General features: G+C 34.5%; 1 protein-coding gene across 2 annotated transcripts in view; it reads left to right on the forward strand.

Moving 5' to 3' along the window:
* LOC145291285 (corticotropin-releasing factor receptor 2-like) overlaps window positions 1-19,553 on the forward strand; it is a 641,903-nt gene that overhangs the window by 595,554 nt on the left and 26,796 nt on the right. The gene's annotated exons all lie outside the window — the stretch shown is intronic.

A 19,553-nucleotide genomic window follows, 5' to 3' on the forward strand; every position in this document is an offset into this window, starting at 1 on the left:
ATTGTCGCCTATCTCTCCATAACTCTTAGAGAGACGAGTGAATGAATGCGAGCCATATATTTGCAAAGATGTGGATTGTGGAGATGGCAGAGGATTCCTTCAGTCTGCCGAACTTATAAAACAAGAGAGTATGTTAAACATTAATATTTATATAGTGTGTGAGTTGCGAGAGACATTGATGGACACGTGTATAAAGAATTTATAAAGGTTATTACACATATATATTTGGTTTTGGATAATTATTACCAACTGCAAATTATATATATATATATGTATATATATATATGTATATATATATATATATATATATATATACTAGCTGCACCTGGTCATGCGTTGTTGTGGCTCAGTTTTGTCAAGTCGAAAAGCAAAAAACAAAACTGCATGTTTCTTATATGCGTAATTTCTCAATAGTTTTACAATGTTTGGGGGTGTTCAATGTTACGTACAGATGTACAGATTGACTGGTTTGCCAACTGTAATACACGCAACATATAATTGTTATGTGAGAAGAAATCAGTGTGTAGACGTAAGTCACATGAATGTAAAACTTGTCCCTGAGCTTTGTTGATGGTTATTACAAACACCAATCGAATTAGGAAGTGCAATCTCATAAATTGAAATGCTATATCCGTTGGAATCATTTTATGTTCGGTCACTTATGGCTGTTATTCCTTAGTTTTATTGGGAAGTACACGTTGCACTACTTACATATTGCAAGTATGATGACTTACGTCTGATATTTTCCGGGGCATTTTAGCTAAGGTAAAGATAACAAAAAATTGTAAACCCTTGATGTTTACAAAGGACAAAAGGGAAAAGTATGGGGGATTAATTTTACTATAGACACGTGTGTGCGCAACCACTGACAATTTTTTTTATTAAAATTTTAACCAATTCTTTTAGAAGAAAGTTTAGTTGTTTATCAATAATAAATCGATGAAATTTTTTTTAAAGAGTGTCGCTCAAACCCACGAAATTAAGGCTACAGAGTTGGAGTAACAAGCGCAAGCCTCTCTTAGAAGAGCATTTGTAAATGTGTCAAAATCGAAATTGAAAAAAACTATTTTGTACAAAGACAACGTGGGAGATCAATAATAATTCATTAAAAAAAAAGAAGAGTGAAAAAAATGTTTTAGGACAAGTTTTTAAAAAATTGGCAAACTGCTATTTATTTCGGGCAAATACAGAATTTCACTTACAATGGTAATTAAAAGTAAAGAAAATACAGAAATGACTATTGCATGTTCGTACTAGTCACGGAACTAAAATTAAATATTAAAAAAGCACGTGGTTTGGTTAAGTAGTTTTTATGCAACAAAATCAAATTTTACGACTAAGCGAGCTGTAGTGTTTTATTGCGCCAGGATAAAATCCGGTAAAATAAATAAGGAGCAGATAACTCAATTCTAAGTATAATCAGCCTTATGTTCAATAATATAGTAGTAAAATCACTGAAATCGTAAATTTTTATTTTCTTTGTAAAATATTATTTAATCAATTTACGCATTCTTTTGGAATAGGACAATTTCGTTCCAGGATAAGTACGTACATCACAAATATTTTCTCTTTTTTTTGTGTTTTTAATAAGTGCAATTATGAACTTTTATCGTTTTTATATAAATAAATGTGTATTCTCACATATGTTTTAAGAACAAATATTGTTTTCAAATATAGTAAATGATAATATCCGTAAAAATTTTTAACAAATACACGTTTACGTGTTTCATCTCAAATATTTTGAATACCCCAATTAAGTTTATATGATAAATTTGAAATAAAATCTAAATATATATATATATATATATATTCAAAAAAATAAATTATGTGCGATACATTCATAACACTAAGTAAAATATTTACTAAAAAGACAGTTTACTAATAATCTGTATTCATTCATTACTGTGACAATGTGTCTGTAAATAATATATATTTTTAAAAAAATATGTAGACATATTTATGTGATAAAATTACATGTGATATATCCATAAAAGTAAATGAACATAATTAGTTGAAAACCTATGTATTATTTAATTCCTCTGCAAATAACTTCGCGTTTTCCTTTTTAGTAGTTTTAAAGTTTGTTGTTAATGGTAAAAACTTTCCTACATTAAATATAGTAGTGAAAAAATTATATTTTTGTTGTGAAAAAAGCAGCCGGTTTTTTCTTTTGGTACAATTTTTCGAATGTTTTGTTCAATGAAAATTTTTTGGCAATTGTCGTAGAATTTTACTGTGTTATTTATTTATTTTATTGGTTTTGTTTTGTAATGTTAAAACATAAGTTTGACCGGAGATGCAAAAAAAATACTTTTATTTATTTATTTTTTTTTGTTGTTGTTTTAAACTTTGAAACAGCGTTGGCGTTTGCGCCTAAAATTCTCGTATGCAAACATGAACAAATCATATCAAAAAAGCCAACTAGAGCATTGTAACCCATAAAAAATTGTTACAATAGTACATTATGTCGATTTTGTTTACGTGAAGGTTTGATGTTTTATCGACTATAATTGGGGGTAGAAAACGTGTCAAAAACCGTGTCGCATTCGCCGCGAGAAACATCGACTGCGATAAAATATTTTTTTTTTATATTGTAATATTAAATATAGAAAATATGCATATGTACATGAAATGTAAATGCTAGAGAAAATTTCAAAATAATCATTAAAGTAGTTTTTAGATTATCGGCTAATAACAAACGATCAAGTATATATATATATATATATATATATATATATATATATATATATATATATATATATTCATATTATTTGGATTCTTTCGACTACTGTCTTCATCTTGCATGTAATTTTCACAACGTTTCGATTGATGTAACCTCCGACCTTCTTCAGGTATATATTGTCGAACTCAGGAATGTTTCTATCGAATTTGAGAATTTGGGCGAAATTTCGAACAGGACTCTATCTTTACTTCACAGGAGCATCATAACTGGATAGAGGTCCTAGGTAATTAGCAATTGTATTTTTGGTAGCCCACAATAAGAATTGAATCCGGAGAATATCACTTTTACAACTGATTTTTCTAAGTACTCTAACCACTGCGCTAAAGGTCTGTCAGAACTAACTATATAGTGACTGCACAAAGTTATCTAGCTATTTTTTCCACGCGATGTCTAGTAGTTACTAAATTAGCAAGATAGTACAAATAGTCTGCACTTTCAGCAGAATGGCGCACCAGCCTATTATGCTGATTATATATAATCAGGTCGACACAGCGGTTCTTCTTAAATAACTTAAGTTAAGCGATGTTGAGATAAATAAATAATAGTGACGATTTGGGAATACCAAGTATGTTATGTACTTTTCTCTAATCTACAGTATTGTTTCTAGTCGCCCTGGGTTTCCATTTGCCACTTGAATCAAACGGTGCTTTTTTCAGAAGAGGTGTAGATGAGAAACGCAAAAACCCTTGCTTCACTATTACACGTGCAGCCCCCTTTACAGGGGATATTTATTGTCTCTAAAAACTGCAGTCACGATTTGAGTGCAAGACTAGCTGAGCGATAACATGCCTGGTAAATAGATTTCGTTCGCCATATTTAACCTCATGATTTTATTTAGTGACCCCTTCCCAAAGACAAAGTCTACTCAGCAAACTCTCACAACAGTGTTGAACAAAGGTATAAAATCCGGGCTGGCATTGCTCAAGTTTCTTTGTAATTGTGCGCCATGACAGATTAACAAAATTTATGAAGAATTAAGAATTATTTAATATGTTTTAAAGGCTTACGTGCACTCTTTGTTAATTAGTATAGTGCAGTTGCCTTTTTCTTTCATGTTACATTTATCACCTTGATTTAACATTGTATCGTTCCTAATGTATAATAGAATTGATCGATATAAACTGTAGTAGAAAGGGGACATTTTCGATTTCTCTGAAAATTGTGAATATTATATTATTTGAACGTACCTGTGAGAAGAGGGCGATGTAAAAAAAAACTGTTAAGCTTGCTAACATTGCTGACAGAGAGAGAGAGAGAGCGAGGGGAATAGATAGAGATGGTCACGTGATTGACGTAATTTGGGATAAGAAAAATTAACTTACTACTTTAACTGACATGACTGCATGGCGTTTTCATAGTAAAAGAAGAGAGATAATATTCTATGACGCATCGGCTTTACACGAACCTTGTCCGGTGTTCGTGGACTACGAATAGTAAATTAATGTTATTTTTATTACTATTATAATCGATAATCTATATTTTTAAGACACTAATATTTTAACTGATAAGTAAATATATCCATAAGTTTTCACGTTATTTTACCTTGAACTACCATATTTCGCACTTATCTCACTGTAAATAAGCATCGAAAAGTAAAACAGGCAAAAATTAGGGTTTGGGTTTTATCATCATTAAATTAGTTAACATTTTCTATGTAAAATTGTTATAGAACATTGCAAGTATGGATAAGAAACATGTGAATATTTGGAAAAGTTTCAAACGCGAGATGAATATGAAGGGCTTTATAATCCAATGCTTAATCAACACTTTAAATGTAATATTGAATTAAATTATGATCACATGTCATTGTTTCCATTTTCCTACGTGTGGTAGTGTTACATCATTTAAAATGCATACCAATTTGAAAGATCCAGCAACATGTTCATTCATTTTGTTCAAATCAAATAAATCTATTGTTGGTATAGGTTTCCCTGATATACTTCTAGTTAGAATTCTTTTCTAGCACGACACGGGGTACTTACGAGAAGTAAAATGTAAAGGATAACAACGTTCTAAGTGAAAGTGTTTCTGTGAAACGAACTTAGTGGGCTCGAACTTTGCAAATCCTGCTTTTCAGTCAATATCATCAACCATTTAGCTTCCGACATCTTCCAGCAACACATTAATATAACAAATTTATTTGTAATTAATAACAAAGAAAGGTGTATTGCAATAAAGTGTACAATAATGCGTATAAATTGCATTAGACGACAATCTCGTAATGCAGTTTTCTCTATATATCATATAGTAAGTCCATAGAGAAAAGGGGTGTAGACTATTTCATTCCAACAGTTATCCTTGCGTTCTGTATGATTACCATTCAGTAAATATAGAATTGTGCAAGAAAATGTGAGTTTTATATTTTATTTCAGAAGCATTTGACGTATTTAGCAGCCGTAAAGTGCAACAAGTATGTCTGTGTAATATTGGTAGTTTCGTGTTCTGGAAACAATGGATGGCAGGAAAACATTGGGATATTGAAAGAGAATTATTTTCATCATGATGATTCGCGATCTATGAAAAAACGGAAATCTCAGTCACACGTTGATAGGTGTGAGATGATCTGGAGAATTGACAAAAAAAACGTGCAGCTGTGCATAGCAGAAATAATCATAGCAGGCGTTTCTGCATAACCGAATTCGTTTAGAAGCTGCAAAAGATCGGTACGACAATATTTAGGCATGACAAGTCGGATCTTGTCGCGAGAGACTGAAAAAACGCGCAGAATAGGGATATGTACTACTTCTTATACAAGGATCCCAAGGTCTAATTCCTCACTGCCAAGGCGTCAAGGAACCGTTTTGTGAAAGCCCAAAAAAAAACACTTCAACAAGGTCAAATACCTAGTAGAACCTGTGATGGTCTGATTATTTACAACGCGCGAAACAGCAGGTACGGAGTCCTGTCCGTCCTCAATTTCAACTGTGGTCTCTTGGTAAGTTTCTAGGAAAGTCAACGTTACACGACCCTCTATCATTAAAAAGTTACTCAAACTCAATTTAGATTGTTATGTTGAGTTCTTGTATCGTATTGATAATCATTGCATGAGGAGGGTAGCTGCAGGAAGGTCATACGTGTGGCAACAAGGGTCCAATTCATATTACATCTCCTGAAAAACCTACAAAAATTGTCTGAAAAATTCAATGACTTTACTAGTCCACAAATCATTGGTCCAATTGCAATCTCGTGGACTAATATATGTAAGAGACAGTTGATAGAAACTTCAACGTCTTCAACGCAGGCAATGAAGTAATTGCTGTTGTTCTGAAGGACACTGTAAATGTGCCTGCTTCGGGTTTGAGTTCCGGCTCGCTCCTCTTTTAATAGTATTTGGAATTTTGAGAATGCATTCAACTTTTTGTGTCATTTTACCTTATTTGAAGTTCTCAGAAATCAAGTGGCCCCTGTCTAGGTCTTAACACTTCATCTCTTCATGAGATGCACGTATATTCGAATATTCCATTCAAGTTCTCATTTACATCTCTAACAGTTAGTGAAGACGTTGAGAACATAATTTCCCTTCCCTAAGTTGTCCATTTAAGTATATTATAGTATTCTTTCTTGTGGTCTTTTAGCCTTACTGAATTCTATGGCAGGAATACATTTAGTCTGGTTTAGTATCCAGCTTCATGCTGTACTTGAGGTAACGTCATTTGAAAAAGGTGCATCATTCCTCGTAAAAGCAAGTATGGATTAACCATAGCGAAGGGGATCTCCTTTGAACTACGGATACTATGTTATTTGGAATATTTGTTCAGGGTGTATTATTATTATTATTATTATTATTATTATTATTATTATTATTATTATTATTATTATATATCCTTCCCCTTTACTTATATAATAACTTTGATATATTGTCTAGGCTGATTATTTTATTATAAACACACTATCAATTAAATCACATTTCCTCATTTTTCGTAATTCTTGGACATGTTACTAATTTCGACAATTATTTTTGTTCATAATTTAAACAATCCTCGTCGCTCTCTCTTACTAAAAATTACTTTGATATATTATATGGGCTGATTATTTAATAAAAAACACAACTATCAATTAACTAACACTTCATCATTTTTCTTAATTCTTGGATATGTTACTCATTTCGACAATTATTTTTAATATTTTTAACCCACATTATCAACCCCCACTACTAAAATAATAACTTTGATATATTATCTGGGATGATTATTTTATTTCAAACACACCAATCAATTAACTGTCATTTCGTCATTTTTCATAATTCTTAGATATGTTACTAATGTGGACAATAATTTTTCATCATTTTAACCCATATCATCGCCCCAATTACTAAAATAATAACTTTGATATATTGTCTGGCCTAATTATTTCATTGCAAACACACTAATGCATTAAATAACATATTATCATTTTTTATAATTCTTGGATATGTTACTAATTTCGACAATTATTTTTCATAATTTAAACCATCCTTATTCTCTTACTAACATAATTATTTTGATATATTTCCTGGGCTGATTATTTTATTATAAACAGACAATCGATTAACTCACATTTTATCTTTGTTCATAATCCTCGATATGTTACTACTTTCGACAATGATTTTTATAATTAAAACCCCACTCCCTCATACTTATATAATATATTTGATATATTTTCTGGGCTTATTATATCATTACAAACACACCAATCAAATAACTCACATTTCATCATTGTTCATAATTATTAATATGTTACAAATTTCGGCATTAATTTTCATAACTTTAACCTTCTATGTCGCCCCCCCTTACTTAAATAATAACTTTGATATATTTCCGAGGCTGATTATTTCATTACAAAGAAATCAATCAAGTCTGCGTATCCTCATAGTATATATGTTTCACCTATGTTATCCAATCCCGGGTGACGCCGCATATTCTGCTAATATATATTATTCATCTATTTAATTCGATCCCGGGCGACGCTGGCTATTTTGCTAATATATGTTTTCCACCTATCTCATTCAATATTTGGCGATGCTTTCTCATAATATATATTTGCACACTCATTCAATTCCGGGACTGACTTCATGTCCGCCACCCCACTGTTGAAAATATACATTAAATAAAGTAATGTTTTAATCGTAAACTGTTTCAGCCATTTTCGGGACTGACTTTATATCCCCAACCCACTGCTAAAAAGATACATGAAATAATGTAATGTCTAAATAGTAAACTGTTTCAGCCATTTACGGACCGACTTTATATCCCAAACCCACTGCTAAAATATACATAAAATAATGTAATGTCTAAATAGTAAACTGTTTCAGCCATTTCTGGAGCTGACTTATAATCCTCGCCCCACTGTTGAAAATATACATGAAATAAAGTAATGTATAAATCGTATACTTTTTCAGCCATTTCTGGGACCAACTTCTTATCTCCCATCCTACTGTTAAAAATATACATTAAATAAAGTAATGTCCAAAACGTAAATGGTTGCAGCCATTTCCGGAACCGACTTCATATTTCCCACCCAAGTTAAAAATATACCTTAAATAAAGTAATGTGTAATGCGTAAACGGTTTCACCCATTTTCGGGACTGATTTAATATCCCCCACCCTACTGTTAACAATATACATGAAATAAAGTAATGTTTAAATCGTAAACGGTTTGAGTAATTTCCGGGACTGACTTCATATGCCGTAACCCACTGCTTAAAATATACTTGAAATAAAGTAATGTTTAAATCATAAACTGTTTCAACAGCTTTTCGAAAGTAATACATAAAAACATTAACATGGTTAGGGATTAGGGAACCATTGCTTCAACATGAATTTCTGAGTGTAGTATCAGTTTCAGCATTCCAGTGACTTAAATTCCCCTTTTTTTTGGGGGGGGGGTCTTGGTTAATGGAGGAGAAATCCTTCATTACTGATACAATTTTTATTTTTGTTATTGATCAGAGTGCCCCTTTTGGGGAGCTGGTATCCCCTTAAATTTTTAACCGACCTCATGTCCAATTCCAACCTTGCGGGGAGGCAAGTAAACAAAAAAATATTCAGAACGGACATTTTCCAGGGCATTTTATAATTAATCAGAAGTGACATTTCCAGAGCATTTTGTAATTAAATCAGAAATAAATTTTTTCCAGTTACTTTGTTAACATTAAAACTTTGTTACATTAAACATAGTACCTATTCACAATGCCTCCCCACGGGACAGATTTAGACACCAGGGTCGTTTCTTAACGTGGAGAAAAAAGTGTCTTAGTCGTAAAGGATTTCTCTTCCACTAAGAGAGAAGAAATTGAAATATAGCATCTGAAGAACAGATACTACACTTTAATCTTAGCCAAAAGGACAAGAAAGACAAATCATTTTTATTAGCTTTGCCTCAAGAGCGACACCAATTTTTTTTTTAATATTTCAATTTCGTTTTCAGGGGTGATATTTGGAATATTCCACTTTCCTTTTTTAGGGATGAACAGCATGATAACGGACGGAGCGGAGCGATAAGCGTAATAATAATAATAATAATAATAATAATAATAATAATAATAATAATAATAATAATAATAATAATAATAATAATAATAATAATAATAATATTATTATTATTATTAATATTATTATTATTATTATTATTATTATTAATATTTTTATTATTATTATTATTATTATTATTATTATTATTAGTATTATTATTAGTATTATTATTATTATTACTATTATTTTTATTATTATTATAATAATAATAATAATAATAATAATAATAATAATAGTAATAGTAATAATAATAATAATAATAATAATAATAATAATAATAATAATAATAATAATAAAAAAATGCAGCAGACCCGACCAAAAAGAATGTTAAAATAGGCACGATCAAGTGGGGAAGACAGTACATAGGCAATTGTGTGAAACAATTGCATCTTGAACACACAGACAAATCGTAGAACCACAATTCGGCAGCAGTACTTGATAATTAAAGTCACAATATCCTATAGGAAATGGGCATACAAACCCATTCAAGGAAGAAGATCCAATGTCATAATAGTTAACAAGAAGGAAAAGTCCTGCCAGATTGTAGATTTTACTGTTGTGAAGATCAAGGAGACTGAAAAGTGAAGCCAATACACGGATCTGACCAGAGAACTCCAAGGTATCTAGAAACTGAAGAAAGCCAAGATCATCATCGTCATTATCAGCAGCAGCAACAGCAGTATACAGTCCGTCAGTGTTGAGTCGGGGCATCACTGCTTTATCCTTCGGTGTTGGCATAGTCCGCTTTCTGTGTGAGACATCCGGTCACAGGCACTGCATATGTGGCTGCCAGGGTTTTGTCGTCTATAGTGTCTCAACTCTAAGGTTTCTCCAATCTTTCTCTCTATTTCATTCTTTCCTTTGTGGAGATTGTTCCGCCAACCACTTCTTTCTTTGGCTTGTTCCTCCCAACTCTCGACATTGATGTTCATTGCCTTCAGGTGCCACTTTGTTACATTTTTGTAGCGAACCTTCTGACCTCCTACCTTGCGGGTTCCATTTTCCAGTTCCCCGTAAAAGATCATCTTTGGAATTCGGTTGTCTTCCATTATAGCAATGTGCCCGGTCCATCGTAGTTGCATAGTAGCAAGGGTAGCTTCCACGCTATCTAGGTTTTCTATCCTGAGAACTTTCGGCTGTTTGAGAGAATGGTATCAACTATCCTTTGCATCTGAGCTTGATTGTGAGCTATCAGAGCAGTGTTGCCTGTGAACAGTAGTTCTGTTATCAGCTCTTTCCTTGTCTTGGTCTTGGCCTTCAGTTTCCCATCAGAGCGTGTATGGATTAAGACACTTTCTTCGATGCTTTGATGAAGCAGCATTAGGGCGGTTGTCAGAAATAGGGTGAACATTGTTGGGACCAGTACGCACCCTTGTTTGGTGCCGTGGTTTACTTCCAAGAGTTCGCTTTCTAGATTCTCTACTACAACTCTCCCTTTTGTTCCTTCGTGAACTTGTTTGATAATTCCCACAAAGTGATCGGGGCATCCAAACACTTTAAGAACCTTCTGCAGCATTTTCGGTCAACCGTATCAAATGTTTTACGGAAGTCTACTGTAGATCTTTCATGCCTGAATCCACACTGTAATTCGGTAAGGGCCCTTTCCGCCAGTCTGGCTAGCCGTGCTTGCGCCAGTTTAGCCATTATTTTCCCGGCAATCGTCAGCAAAGATATACTCCGGTAATTGCTGCAGTCTTTGTGATCACCTTTGTTTTTGTAGATTGGGATCTTGGAATTCTTGTGGCAGCGTTTCTTGTTGCCAGCATTTTGCTATTAGTTGATGAAGTTTTCTCATGAGTTGTTCTCCGCCGAACTTGTATACTTAAACTGGTATGCCGTCAATTCCTGGAGATTTGTTCACTTTAGTTTTATCAATTGCTTCTCTTACTTCCCCAAGAGTTGTTGTGTCATTCAGGTCCATATGCTGGGGAAAGACTATTATGTGGCTTAAGATCTCCCCGTCCGTATTGGATTCTAAATTCAGTAGAATGCTGAAGTACTCTTGCCATCTTTGAATTATCTGTTTTGGTTTGGTCAGTATGGTTTTTCCATCTTCTGATAAGCGGGTGTTAGTCATCTGAGCTCTAGGGCCATACACTTCCTTCAGTGATCTGAAGAAACCTGCAGAATTGTTTTCCTCCGCTTGCTTCTGCATATTTTCAGCCTTTTGCAGCCACCGGGTGTTTTCCATTTCTCTTAGTTTTTTTTTATCTGGACTTCTGCCCTCAGTTGTTTCAGCTTCTTCTGGTTTGCTCTAGTCGGGTTGCTTAGCTTTTTTTGTGTAACCAAGTACCTCTGCCGTAGCGAAGAATACAGGCCTGCTTAGCAAGTCCCACATTTGTTCTGGTGAATCAGAATCATCAGTTATTTGTTCTAATGCTGAGTTGATTGTATCTCTCTTGGGTTGATCTACAGGACAGCCCTTCCAGAAATAGGTTCTTCTTGTTTCTCCCAGTTGGCCCTGCTCGCTGAGTCTTGTCTCCTGTAATGCTTCTTTGTCGATACTTGTATTTTCGAGCTCCAGATCTGTGAGTGCTATTCTTCTATGTGGTCTGTCACCTATCTTCGAATCGAGCATAGTTCTTACGTTCCATGTAACGATGTTCAAGTCTTGAGTGTTGTTATTTCTTCTTCTGTTGTTACCGCTCGATTGGAAATCACTGCCCGCGGTTTGACAGTCAGATCGTCTTTGGATGAGCTTTGTTTACCTCAAATTTTATAGAGGCGTCCCCTTCCAGGGCAAGCAGTGCTATCCCTGAACAGGGTTGCTGTGTCATCCGTGCAGCTGCCTCAGAGTATCGTTATCCACTCGGTACACCTGCGACCATCACACACGGCCGCCTATGCGCAGAGGTTGGACTAGTGGCTCCAAGCTCTCACACCTGCCACCGTTATCCTCACTCCATCGCCACAGGACTTTCCACCTTGGCTTCTAACTTGCTTGCGCAGTTTAGGTGTAGTATCTGTTGTGCATCAGATAGACACCCTCTGAAATTCCAATGCTCATGCCCAGTGGAGCGAACTCGCGACGACTGGCAGAAGAGGAGGCTGCAGCTTCTGCCCGAAAGTAATCAGAGTGAGGTAGATAGTCGTCCTATAGTCATCCTATCGCCTTTTCTTTCTGGGTGAGGTTTCATAGCCTTTTAAGGAAAACTGCAAGGCAGCAGTAGGATTTGAAGTCAGAGTTCCCATCTCTTAGCTTTTTTCTGTGATAAATTTGATTTTGAGGTTGGTTCCCCTAGTCTTCGCCCAATCAAGGGCACGCACAAGACAGTGGATAGGGGTTGGTAGTGTGCCATGGCGTGTCCACACATCGGTGGGCCATAATGCATTACCTCTGGGGTCCCCCTACTATTCCGAGATCTCCTGTAAGTTTAGCCTTGGGCTGAAAGGCGCCCAGTTTCCATGTGTGGCCAACGTGGAGGCACTGTAGAAGTCTTGATGATGGAGATGCTATGTACTGGCAGGGAAGACTTATGCATAGCTGATCCCTTTTCACCGCGAGGTTGGCCAACGGTGTCAGCTGAAAGCGAGAAGGCATGCAAGCATGAACTTAACACTAACTTATACCTAACACATTAGACGCATCACATCCCCTTGTCGGATTAAGAAATTAAACGAAGATCAAGGAGACTGAAAAGTGAAGCAAATTCATGGATCTGCCCAGATAACTCAAAGGGATCTAGAAAATGAAGAAAGGCAAGATAAAACCACTAATAGTAAGAGCATTGGGGACGATACTGCAAAAAACTTTGAAGAAAGAATGAGAGATTGGAATCAGAGGACTGGCCAAGGAGATACAACGAATTTCAATAATGAAAACTGCAGAAATATTTAGGAAAACCCTTGAATGTGGAGATCAACACCACACATAAACTACACACAAACTGGACACAGAAACGGTTACAGATGCAAATATCAAAAGAACATCGCATGGAAGTTGTTCTCAAAGGGCAATCTTTGATGATGGCTTGTGTGACTTCTCCTAGCGAGTAAATAATAATAATAATAATAATAATAATAATAATAATAATAATAATAATAATCTGAAGGCCGTCTAAAACATCGAGATTCATAGTTTTTCAGTTGTCTTTCCTAGCGTCCCAACTACGACCGGGATTATTTGTGTTTTAACCCTGCTTTATCTCCAAGGTCAATGAAGCATAATTGTTCCACTTCTCGTTCTCCTTCTCCCTCATATTCCTGTCCCAGGGTACTAAGAACTCTACAACCTGACAGTTTTTTAGACGTTGTCAATGACGACCAAATCCGGACGATTATGTTCTAATTACTTGGTCGTTATTGCACTTTTGTCCAACCATAACTCTACATTGCCATCCTTACTTGTTCCCACTTCAACTGGCACCTCCTCAAACCAGTTTCCAGCACACTTCACCCCAACCTTCTTACAGACCTCCCAATATATCCGGAGTCCCATGCAATCGTGTCTTTTGCGGTACTCTCTCTGGGCCAATTCGCTACACCCTACTGCAAAGTGCTTAATTGACTCTGAGGTCTTACCACAAATCTGGCATTCTGCAGCAACTTTCTCTCCTAGAACCACATTTTGGAACAGTCGTATTCCTAATGTCTGTTCTTATGATACACAAACAAAAGCTTCAATACTCTTAGCTAGATACTCAGCTCGAAGTCATTGCCATGATCTTTCATCAGCCACTTCTGTTATATCCTGGAAGAACCTTCCGTGCATTTTCTTCCTGGCCAGTTTCTCTGCCCTTTCTCTATCCATACGTTTCACATAATCAGCCTTGGTCTCAAATACCTCCACTTCATTGGCCACAACCTTAAGCATCCACTCCTCACTTCTAACCACATGCTTCTTCAACGACATCTCTTCAGTTCTAACACAATCTTTTACACTTTTCAATCCTCTCCCGTCATCTTTCCTCTTTTTATACAGCCTCGCTATGCTACTTCGAATGTGGAATATACCAAACATTGCTAAAACTTTTCTTGTTTTGATATCCATGGCATGCAACTCCTTGTACGACTATTCTAAAATTCCCACACTGTATCTCAAAGCCCATGCATTGATCGCTTTCATTAAGTTTCCTCCATACAATTTCGACTTCGCAATTAGTTTCACTCTTCTAAGATACTCCTTCCTGACTCTCTCCTTCATCTCTCTGTTCATGATGCCTACACCCTCCAGCACTCCCAAATACTTATACCCTATATCTTTTATTTCTTTCATAATTTCTCCATTTGGCAGCACTATTCCATTCGAATGAACCTTTACTCCCCTTTTCATCACCAGCACCGCACATTTACTAATCCCAAACTTCATCCCGATGTCTTTCAAGTATGTCCGTACGAGCTCTACCAGTCTCTCCATTTCCTTCTCATTTGTACCGAATATCTTCAAATCATCCGTAAACAGTAGACGGTCGAGGCGTCTGGCACCAGATCCAAAGTTATACTCCAGCTTCTTTTTCTTCAAGAGGATGCTCAGTGGCGTCAATATCATTATAAAAAGATAACGAATCTCCTTGGAATATTTCACGTTTAATGCCAACCTCTGATTGCTGTCAGTACCGTTTTCCATTGAGCCATACTTCTCCAAAAGCTCTATCACATTCCAAGCAACCTTCATCATCGATAGTGTTTCACGGATCCATGAATGAGGAACCATGTCGTTAATCGATCCATGCTACACACAGACTCCTCTTCTTTACCTTTGCGTCCAGCATTACTGTCTTATCAATCATTAGTTGCTCCTTCGTACCTCTCCAGCCTTTCCGACACCCTTTCTGTTCATCAAGGGCAACACCATTACCCACAAGATGTCCATAAACATTTTCTGCAAAGATTCCAGTTAACAGCTTTCACGTTAGTGGTAGACGACGACGACGACGACGACGACGACGACGACGACGACGATAATAATAATAATAATAATAATAATAATAATAATAATAATAATAATAATAATAATAATAATAACAATAACAATAACAATAATAATAATAATAACAACAATAATAATAATAATAATAATAATAATAATAATAATAATAATAATAATAATAATTTGGTAAAAAAAACTATTAAGGTGTTTACGTCCAATAAGTTTATACAGGGTGACGCATTAGTCTCCGCATAAGTCACTTTACCATTTTAATATGAATTTTTTTCAATAAATTTTATTTCATTTATTTTTCATAGGTAAATCCGAATAAAATTTTAATCTTTAGACAATGTAATAAAAAGTATTAAAAAATTACATTTTTTCCAAAAAAGTACATTTTATTTTAAAGTGGAGATATTATTTATGCGCCAGCACCATCCTGTATATATACAATATAAAAAGGAAAAACAAAAATGGAGGCGAAAAGACTCACGGGTAATTTCAGGTATGTAGAACTTGTTCGGAGTATATTACCTTACTCTCATTATATTCGAATAGTTATTGGTCTTGATAAGAGATAGCCAATTAATAAAATAACTAAAACAACAAAGAAATCCCAATAAATCTAACGGCATCACAAAAGCAACCTCATATCAAAATAAAGACCATAAATGAAAAGGAAATTTAAAATTGTAATGTCAAGCCGAAAAGAAGAAACGCTTTCCCTGTAGAGTTGAGAAAGAAAATATCAAAATAAAAAAAAGGAAAAAAGTGAACCAGTTGGCAACACAACTGAATTTTGTAAATTCAGAAAACGATAGGACAAAGCTAATAATTGGAAAAATTCATGATCCAAAAGTAGTTTTTATTAGAAAAATAGTAAAAGTTAAAATATCAGCTAAAATGGAAATTGAAATAACGAAGACGCAGTTTTTTCCTCCTTGGAAAATGTACAAAAAAGTCTCTAACATGTTACATCTTGCGGTGTCTGTCAAACTCCGGCCTCTGTCGCATCGCTGCAGTGTTACACTATTATGCATATATGACAAGAACTTCAGCAGAATGTAATCCGATGAATTTACTGCATTTGAATCCCCCAATTTATAATACTCCTGATCCACCCAACTAGCTAAAAAATCCCACATCCTCACTGCAGAAGTGTCGAGATGACGGACATTTTCTGTTCTCATAGCTTTTTTGCCTTAATAATTATCCACCTCTGCCCTTTGTTTCTCACAACGTAAATACAAGCAGGAATTTACATGTAATGTTATAAAGTATCACTGCATTATTTCCTATTTGAATGCCCATATAAATCTGGCCCCTAATTTACACTTCACTAGTAGTACGCCTGATTTAGTGTTTAACAAAACCCAAAAATATTTTTTACAAAAGATTATTATCTCCCTTGTTTATTTTTTTTTTCCTGCATTTCCAGTCTTCGAACTGGGATCAAATTGTGGTATCTGCTCTGTCATAATTCATGGGATTACGGATCATTCTTGACCGAGGATTAAAAAAAAAACTTTTTTGTCTCATTAAAAGTGTCATGTCTTGCGAGCTGCATAATCTTTACATAAAAAGTCCTTGTGTCTATCTTTACCCTCATGTCTGTAGCGAGAGGTACAAGTAAATAAAGCCAACACATTCGAAGAGGGTGGAGTATGGTGATTTCTTCTCCACAAATATCAGTAGTAATTTAATACTAGAAATCCAAGAAGATTTGAAAAATGGTGCATATATTGCTTTTTGATATCTTTATCTTTTGTCTGCCGTCTGATACAGTTTCAGTTTACTAGCCAAAACAAATTCATAGAAGTTTTTTTTTTTTCGGAACAACTGTTGAAAATATCGATCTGAGCGTTCAATATCATTTGTGTCTGTAGTGCCGTATTTAAATTCAGTATACCACCTTTTAACCGTTGATTAAACTCAGTATATTCAACACTAATAAAATCATTGTTTTTTATGCGCATTAATTAACCCATAAGAAAGTAACGTTCTTTATTCAATCCAATAAACATCTGCAAAGTTAACCATTTTAGTTTTGGACTGTTACCATAATGTTGCCTGTTATGAAATTCACAATGTTATAGCAAATGTAATTTGCATAGACTTCTCCAGGTATATATTTTAACATAGTCGATAATTTTCAAGAATTCCGAATGGAACTCAGATAGACTTTTTTTCATTTCTCGTTTTATAAACTATATTTCATAAATATATACTATATCTTAACATATATTTGTATATATATATATATATACATATATATATATATATATATATATATATATATAGAGAGAGAGAGAGAGAGAGAACGGATACCAAAAATCATTCCCTATCATACCAATAACAAAATCACAAGACAAAAAAACCTACTCTTGAATTTTAGTTTATGTTATGCTAAAAAAAATTATGATTTATTTAAAATAGCTGTAAACATATTCAATATATTTTAATGCGCTGTTTATTTAGAATATAATTTCAAAAATAGTTTGAAATGTTACAATTGCATATATATTCTTGGTTCTTCGTGCAAACCAAATAAATGTTCACATAAAGTTTTCCATAGAACAAACTGATGCAAGAAGCGGCGGTTTTTGGTTAGCCCATAAGGGTGTTAAGTGCAGTGCCGGTAGGTATAGACGGCCAAATTCGTCCTATCAGTATATCTAAATGGTATTTGTTTCTTCCAATTCATTCCTTCTCAATCTGTCTCCCCCCTCTCTCTCTTTCTCTCTCTCTCTCTCTCTCTCCTTTTCGTGGACACGTATTTGATTTCTATATTTATGTTAAATGAAACCAAACCGGCATCCACCCGGTCTCAATCAACACGCGAGTAACAGATTAGAAGAAAGAGGCACGAATGCATAATGTTATGCACCCGTGACACTAAGAGTATTCAACAGAACTACGTGAACTTCTGTTTTTGAATCGAACGGATCATTCTATTCGAGATAGGAGCGAGGTTATTTAAACAAAGAGATAATGCCGAATACATCAGACAAAAGCCTGGAAGATATCTAGTATTTGTAAAAGCAACGAAACGATTATTATATTTCAAGGTGAAAAGTTGTATTCACTTTATTCACTATCATCCTAATACACTGAATAAATATAGAAAAAAAAAGGAATCCAAACATGAGCAGAATGTTATTCTTTATAGAAATCAACAAGAATGCTGACCAACTTTTGCTGCAGTATGGATCCGTTGTTATGTCACATGAAAGTTCCGATTCAAGCCACCTGATATTGATTAGGAAAAGCACAAGTTTTTAAAAAAATCAAAGAAAATAATGGCGAGATGAGTATTTTTTTTCTTTTATTTAGTCGGTGCAAATATAATGTCGTTTTAAACTTGACATTGAACGTCAGAAAACGACATTATTTTTGCACCAACCTAATATTCAATTTAACGAAAACAAGACACATTACCACCGAGACGTAAGGAATTTCTCTGAATTAGGAGCTGTGTTTAGAAGAGCAGGTCTAAGTAGAAACTTTGTAGCGAGATGTTTGTTCACATTACATTTAAATTTCTGCATGTTGATACAGTATGAAGAGAATTCCAAAAACAGGCGATTCTAAAAAAGAAGCTATTTGAGTAGAAAGGCTTCCAGTATTTGGAGATAAGAGTGAAGAGCATGGTTTTCTGCTCCACACATTTGTTATTTATGTCGATGCGACACAAGAGCAACAAACTCGGCAAAGCACATTCCGTTAATGTTCTTGAAAAACAAGAATAGGGGTTTCGCACTGCGCTGATAATGCTAGAGTTTGAGCTTGGTAGACAGTATGGGATTTATTAAAGACTATTTTTTGTGAGTCTATCAAAAGGGACCGACTAGTCATTGATTTACCAGCCAATATGTGGCAGCATAGTGCAGTATATCATGAAATATGATACTTTCCGCTAAAATTTTCCGATAGTGTCGCTTCGGGCGATTAGCCATCATCTAACTCTCTTATTAAACAGATGATAAAGCCATAGTCAGGAACATACTTCATCCCGACAACAAGAAAGCCATAGTCAGGCTGATTGCTGACGACGTATATATATATATATATATATATATATATATATATATATATATATATATATATATATATATATATTCGTTTATTTATTCATAATATCACAAAAGTTCAGATAGTGTTTTAGGTTTCAAAGTGAAGAATCAGGCGCAGGCAAAAATTACTGTGTTTGCTTGAGTTTTAATAATAAACCGCTTACTTTCGCCAGCCATGCCTGCGTCAGCTCTTAGATTGAAATTCAAGGTACCACGTTGGTCTTATCTTCTGTAACGATACTAAGATTATATACATATATGGATGTGTATATAACGTAAATAAAAATTTCAGACAGAATAGAAAATTAGTTTTATCAAATTTATTTATTCGAACAGATCGACTGAAATTGCGTGAACCA

The sequence above is a fragment of the Euprymna scolopes genome, chromosome 12 (assembly GCF_053919585.1).
Source record: "Euprymna scolopes isolate OS-2025 chromosome 12, ASM5391958v1, whole genome shotgun sequence".
Taxonomy (NCBI): domain Eukaryota; kingdom Metazoa; phylum Mollusca; class Cephalopoda; order Sepiida; family Sepiolidae; genus Euprymna; species Euprymna scolopes.